Source organism: Neoarius graeffei, chromosome 4 (genome assembly GCF_027579695.1).
Source record: "Neoarius graeffei isolate fNeoGra1 chromosome 4, fNeoGra1.pri, whole genome shotgun sequence".
NCBI lineage: Eukaryota > Metazoa > Chordata > Actinopteri > Siluriformes > Ariidae > Neoarius > Neoarius graeffei.
In genome coordinates, this window is record NC_083572.1 from 15763587 (window position 1) to 15771566 (window position 7980).

Here is a 7980-nt window from a genome sequence, read left to right on the forward strand (position 1 = left end):
AACTGGTGACTCTAAATTGACTGTAGGTGTGAATGTGAGTGTGAATGGTTGTCTGTGTCTATGTGTCAGCCCTGTGATGACCTGGCGACTTGTCCAGGGTGTACCCTGCCTTTCGCCCGTAGTCAGCTGGGATAGGCTCCAGCTTGCCTGTGACCCTGTAGAACAGGATAAAGCGGCTAGAGATAATGAGATGAGAAATTTCTGTAATTAATTGTGATTAATCTATCAATAAATGAATTGCATTTTTCTACTTAAGACTGAATATTTATGTAAAATCATCAAATTAATGTAGAGTAAACACAGAGAAAGTGTATGTAAATTCAAAAAACATTTTAATGGCTTAAGGTGCACATATGCACAGTGCAAATACAAAAAAGAATGAGCAAAGATATTATTGCAAGTTCAGAACATTGAACATTTTTCATTCCATAGACATAATTTACTTAGTCCTGCATGTCTTTGGACTGTGGGGGAAACCGGAGCACCCGGAGGAAACCCACGCGGACACGGGGAGAACATGCAAACTCCGCACAGAAAGGCCCATGCCAGCCCCGGGGCTCGAACCCGGACCTTCTTGCTGTGAGGCGACAGCGCTAACCACTACACCACCGTGCCGCCCGACAGCACTAATATGAATATGAAAATGGATATCAATATTTTAAGCACTAAACAGATACAGACACAAATATTTGTGCAAGAAAGTGAACCCCATACTGCAATGGTGAACCGTTACTATTAGAGCTGGGACTTCAGCTTAGCCAAAACTTAGCCAGACACACCAGCAAAGCAACTTGGCAAAGGATTTTGTAAGGGATTAGCATCAGGCTGCTAGGTCACTCCGTTGTGTGTAGCTGTTAATATTGATTTTAAAAGTAACTAAGTTATCTTTATCCAAATTAGACTTCGCTGCTTTTATGTTTCTTATTGCTAGGAGGCTAATTTTGATTTACTGGAAAGCCAAGCATCCTCCTTCGCACTCCCTTTGGATAAGGGAAGTGCTATTCTTTTCAAAACTTGAGAAAATTAGACACTTAAGGAGAGGAGCTGTGCCCAAATTCTATAAAATCTGGGAGCCTTTTCTTGCCCATGTTGAATCCTTAGACCTGACACTGCCAGATGTGTTGTAATTCACCTGCTCTTACATCTTCCACAATGTACTATTGACCTAAGACCACCCCCCCTCCCCTTTCTGTTGGTGCTCTCTCTAGAGCGATTTTTTTTTTGTGTGTCTGTTTCTTTTGTGTTCTCTCCCTTCTCTTCTATTGTCTTTGTTAGGCTTGTTGTTTTTTTTTTTTTTTATTTATTATTTTATTTTATGTTTAAGCACAACATAAGCTCAGGTGGGTGGGTGGGTGGGTTGGAGGGGGATTTGTGGATCTTGTTTATTATATTGTCTATTATAGTTAATGTTTTACTTTCCATACTGAATTGTATTATATTTCAACTGTATCTCTTGAATGTATTAAGAAAACTTTCAAAATAAACCATGGGGAAAAAAAAGTAACTAAGTAAACAGTGGGTGGCATGGTGGTGTAGTGGTTAGCATGGTCACCTCACAGCAAGAAGGTTCTGGGTTTGAACCTAGCAGCCGGTGAGGGCCTTTCTGTGTGGAGGTTGCGTGGGTTTCCTCCGGGTGCTCCGGTTTCCCCCACAGTCCAAAGACATGCAGGTTAGGTTAACTGGTGACTCTAAATTGACCGTAGGTGTGAATGTGAGTGTGAATGGTTGTCTGTGTCTATGTGTCAGCCCTGTGATGACCTGGCAACTTGTCCAGGGTGTACCCCGCCTTTCGCCCGTAGTCAGCTGGGATAGGCTCCAGCTTGCCTGCGACCCTGTAGAAGGATAAAGCGGCCAGAGATCATGAGATGAGATTATACCACTGCCCTGTTGATTGGGTAAGTGTGGCAGTTCCTATGTATGGGCGGAGCACAGAAGATGGCAGGCCAGAACTGAGTTCACAAAACTCTTTTTATTTTCACTTTTCAGTGCAAACTTTTACTCTCCCAGCCACACACGCACGCACACACACAAGTCGTCTGGTTGGTGAGAGAGCCCCTCTGCTCTCGATCTCCCTCCTTAAGTAGGGCGCGGTCACTGGGAAGACACACAAACAGGTTAATTGCTCTCAGGTGTAGTGATTCTGCCACTTACCTTCCCTGACTCCGCCCTCGTGTCACAGACCGGCGCTTGACCACACCCCTGCTGCCACAGTAAGTTTTCTAGAATAGCAGCTCTGACAATATCACTGGCTGTAGCCCAAATCTTCATGTAGTTTCTTCATACACCAAACATTTCTTGGCTGATTAATGACATTTGGAAATGAAAGGGGAAGATTAGGTTTCAGTTCATGTTTCATCAAACCCCTATAACCTTTAACCACTGAGACACCACCACCGTTATTTTTTTTCTTTTGTGCAGTGGTAACATGTCCTGTGCCCACGCTGATAGAGAATGGCTTTCTGTCATTTGGTGAGTTGCGAGAGTATGGATATGGGGAAAAAGTCAAATACGACTGTCACAAACCCTACATCCTCGATGGACTTTCGGAGGTTGAATGTAAAGAAACTGGCTGGTCCAGCCTTCCAACATGTAGAGGTACCTGCTCTCACAGACTGACAATGTGTTGCTAAGAAATGAAGTCATTTTAAAAATATTCACTGCAAAAACTTCATTGAACCATTCACTGAAATGCTCCTTAAACTAAAGGATCCTATTTTGATTCACAGCAGCACTGAAAGTGTGTCCCAGTTTTATAATAGATCTTGATCATATATCCAGCGAATATTTCTAATCTTTCTGGAATTTAATAAACCCGAAGTAACCATTTCCTAATTTGGGGCAAAACATCATTACTTTGAAACATAGCTTGTTTACTCAGTCACATTAGACAGAAGATAGAAAGCTTTCCAGAATGTTCCACAGAGTGTCTGGTTGAAAAGTTTAATCAAATTATGTTCTGCAAACTGATATTTATTGTCACTTATTTTTCCAGCCCTGTTTCATTCATGTTTTCCAGCATTTCCAAGGCATAGTTCATCCATCCATTATCCGTAACCACTTATCCTGTGCAGAGTTGTGGGCAAGCTGGAGCCTATCCCAGCTGATTATGGGTGAGAGGCAGGGTACACCCTGGACAAGTTGCCAGATCATCGTATGGCTGACACATAGAGACAAACAACCATTCACACTCACATTAACACCTACAGTCAATTTAGAGCCACCAATTAGCCTAACCTGCATGTCTTTGGACTGTAGGGGAAACCGGAGCACCCAGAGGAAACTCACACAGACATGGGGAGAACATGCAAACTCCACACAGAAAGGCCCCCATCAGCCACTGGGCTCGAACCCAGAACCTTCTTGCTGTGAGACGACAGTGCTAACCACTACACCACTGTGCCACCCCAGGACATAGTTCAGAATATTTTTAAATAAATAAATAAATACGGTAGGTGGCACGGTGGTGTAGTGGTCAGCACTGTGGCCTCACGGAAAGAAGGTTCTGAGTTTGAGCCTGGTTGCTGACAGGGGCCTTTTCTGTGTGGAGTTTGCATGTTCTCTCCATGTCTGTGTGGGTTTCCTCCAGGTGCTCCGGTTTCCCCTACAGTCCAAAGACATGCAGGTTAGGCTAATTGTTGGCTCTAAATTGACTGTAGGTGTAAATGGTTGTTTGTCTCTATGTGTCAGCCCTGTGATGGCCTGGTGACTTGTCCAGTGTGTAACCCACCTCTCGCCCATAGTCAGCTGGGATAGGTTCCAGCTTGCCCACGACCCTGCACAGGATAAGCGGTTATGGATAATGGATAAATAAATAAACTTCTGTTACAGGCCACACCCATGTCTGGTTGAAATATGAATATGAAAATGGATATCAATATTTTAAGCACTAAACAGATGCAGATACAAATATTTGTGCAAGAAAGTGAACCCTATACTGTAATGGTGAACTGTTACTATTAGAGCTGGGACTTCAGCTCAGCCAAAACTTAGCCAGACACACCAGCAAAGCAACTTGGCAAAGGATTTTGTAAGGGATTAGCATCAGGCTGCCAGGTCACTCCGTTGTGTGTAGCTGTTGATGTTGATTTTAAAAGTAACTAAGTAAACGGTGGGTGGCATGGTGGTGTAGTGGTTAGCGCTGTCGCCTCACAGCAAGAAGGTTCTGGGTTCGAACCTAGCGGCTGGCGAGAGCCTTTCTGTGTGGAGTTTGCATGTTCTCCCTGTGTCTGCGTGGGTTTCCTCCGGGTGCTCTGGTTTCCCCCACAGTCCAAAGACATGTGGTTAGGTTAATATGGGACGACCTTGGGCTGAGATGCCCTTGAGCGAGGCACCTAACTCCCAACTGCTCCCCGGGTGCTGTTAGCATGGCTGTCCACTGCTCTGGGTATGTGTGTGCACTCAGTGTGCATGTGTGTGTTCACTGCTTCAGATTGGTTAAATGCAGAGAGGAAATTTCACAAGTGGGTGATGAATAAAGTTGTGCTTTAAACTACACAGGGAAATGAATACTTAAGTCTGAGTGAAAAATACTGTTGCAAGCGTGTGTGGAAGAAGAGTCTGGAGACAGAAATCCTAGTTTCTTGGTTGTTAGCCTGTGTTACTTGCTCTCGATAGCACTGGCTTGACCGCTTTATTAGCATTTGCTTACACTACTGATAAACGCTACACCGGCTGGAAGGTGACTGCTGTGTCACTGCTGTGCTGACGGTACCGACTCATGGTTAAGCTAGCGTGACCTTCAGGAAGGTCCCTCCCAGTATAAAGAAAAATCTGATTGGTTAATAGGCCCCAAGCATAACTATATCATCACTTGTTTACCGCAATGCATTGTGGGGGATAGCCGAGGTCGGTAGTTCAGCGATATGATGGATATGAGATTAATTTTACGTGAGAGCAATGTGAGAGGAGCGATTTTGCCGTGCTCTGTCGTGGATGAAAAAAGACCATGAAATTGATGATTTAAAGAGGTGGATAACATGTTGAGGGTTTACAGAGGGAAAATTGGAATCCAAATCAAGCTTGGTGAGAAGGTAAGTGTCTAGACCGAGTCTACCACACTGTACAACAACAACATAAAATCTCAGAATGTATTATTTCTGAGGACATATGTTGCACCAGCTAAACTTTATCGTGAAAACAAATCTATCCGAATATCCGGAATTGTCGCGGAGTAGCGCTCTCGCGGAGGATTCATGGGCGAATAATGGTCTGAGTGATAAATGAGTGATTAGTTAAATAAAACTCGATATCAGGAAACATTACAAAAAATAATCTTTGAAAACCCGCTGATCTGCAGTGTCATGTTCAGTATAAATGCATTTTCTTCAATAAATGGCGCTAATGAGGTACACTGAACATTATACATACCCAAAACTTCATGGTTTGGGAGTTTTATTATTCTGACAGGCTTGTTTGGCTGCCGAGTGCTTCGGCACGTTGAGAGGAAAAGGCTGAAGAATGTTTCTTTGTCTTACAGGCTTTGGAATATCGCTAGTTTCAGATGATGAACAGTGTCAACTTTTATAATCATCTATAACTGAAGGCGATTCCGCAGAGCATGGAAATATTGCTGGGTCACCATTTAAGTATGTCTTTTTCCCATCAGAGAAATGTAAGCTGGGGCAGCACGGTGGTGTAGTGGTTAGCACCATCGCCTCACAGCAAGAAGGTTTGCATTCGAGCCCCGTGGCCGGCGAGGGCCTTTCTGTGTGGAGTTTGCATGTTCTCCCCGTGTCCGGGTTTCCTCCGGGTGCTCCGGTTTCCCCCACAGTCCAAAGACATGCAGGTTAGGTTAACTGGTGACTCTAAATTGACCGTAGGTGTGAATGTGAATGGTTGTCTGTGTCTATGTGTCAGCCCTGTGATGACCTGGCGACTTGTCCAGGGTGTACCCCGCCTTTCGCCCGTAGTCAGCTGGGATAGGCTCCAGCTTGCCTGCGACCCTGTAGAACAGGATAAAGCGGCTAGAGATAATGAGAATGAGAAATGTAAGCTGCAAACACTTGACAATTTCGATTCAGTTCAAAGTTTTTCCTTGCGGATCAAACTTATCCATTTCTTTCTTCTCGACTGGCAGCTGATAAAAGCTCAGATTCGGTGTTCTCTTTGTTGTGGAGACACAGTAAGGCACACAGCAGTTCACTTCAGGCACAGTTAAAACCACTTAGACAGAACAATGCAAAGTTTAGCAAAGGCAAAAGTAAAAAAAATACGGCAGAGCTGACCCCAGGTATTGCCCATTATGCATTGCGGTAAACAAGCAATGATGTAGTTATGGGTTAGGTCTATTCATCTGTCATTTCCTACATAAACATACACTGCCATGGCCTTCTGTCCCAGCAATGAGTGAGCCAGCTCTAAACTCTTCTCAGCCTAGAGACAACAAACAAAAAAACTCATTGGATAACTTGATTTTAATGTTTTCAGGACAGTAACCCTTTCATTTCTGAAGCAAATTTGATAGAAAATGAGGCTAAACATGAAATTATGAAAGAATGAAAGAAATTAAATATAACATTTGAAATGCTGATATGCTTGGGCTTTCTCTGAAGACCAAGAAGGCCCTGATGGTTCCCCTCTGCTATACTGATGCGCTTGAAATCTTATACAGCTCACACACGCACACACACACACTTTTGATCCTGTGTTTATAGTGTAGTCCCATCAGGCCTGTGTTTGCTCCCATAGACATCTGTAAACACAGATTTTGCTATTTTTTTCCTTCTAAAATCAACATGCCAGCTATGTTTTTTATTTAATCATTGATCCAGTTTACAGAAGGCAATGAGAGGTTCCTAGCTGTGCACCACATGTTCCATGGTGTGAGTTTCATTATAATTACAGATATCAGAGCAAGTTAGTGTAGAAGCTGTTGAACTTTTGAATCTGATTGCTTCTATATGTAAATACCACAGACAAGAATTTCAACATAATTCCCTGCACTGAAAAAAAAAGAACAGAAAACCAATAAAACATTTATGAGAAACATATTTTTGCACCACACTCATAAATTCTGTACTCAGATATATTTGTGTACTAAGCAGAAATGGTTGAGTCACACTTTCAGGGCTGGGAACACTTTCTTCAAAGGAAAATTGTGTTTTGCAACATGGGACATCGAAGTGCTTTAATTTGGTTTGATTATGCATGGATACTTTAAAAGCAGAATCACCCAGTGGTGGCTGGTAGTCTTTCAAACAGGGGAGGCTGGTCGGTTACGATATTTCCAGATTTTAAAAGACAAAACATCAATTTTGCCCATACTCTTGCCTCTGATCTGGCTGATTGTTGGCAGGGTCACAAACTGTGAAATAACAGGTTCTTTTGGCCCATTAGCCTACTGTCCAATATACATGATGCTGGTGTTGGGGGGGGGGTTATATTTTAACATTTTATATTTTAAAATTGTGGCATGTTGTTTAAAAATTGACCTCGGCTGTGTTTTTGTTTAAAAATGTTTTCCAAATTGTAGTGGTGTTTAATTCATATCCAGAAAAGCATATATTCCAATATAATATACTCAGCATAAACATTTTAAATAGATTCTATATTTTTGGTCCATCCATGACACATTACTAAAGTAGCCTATTTACTGTTGTTGATGTGGGTCACTTGCTGTTAGCCAATTCACTTTCTCGTACCAGGAGAGCTGAAAGGAACGAGTATTATTCCCTACCTTTTTCACCAAGTCAATTTGAGGCGTTGGTCTACCCTGCTCTTTAATTTTAATTTTTTCCTCGAAAGGAAGACTGGCAAATGGCTTCGCCAAAATTAAATCAGCAATGCTTGGCATCCGTGCGCAGCTTTCTTGCTAGCTGACTAGCCCCCTCAAGTTCAAGTTCAGTCACTCAAATAAACGAAATTTCTGGAACTAAGATAGCAAACTTGACAACACTATATTTACACTTTATTTACAATGAAAATATATACAAACTAAAAAAGCTGGTAGAAACCATATGTAATGAATGAAATCGAAATGTA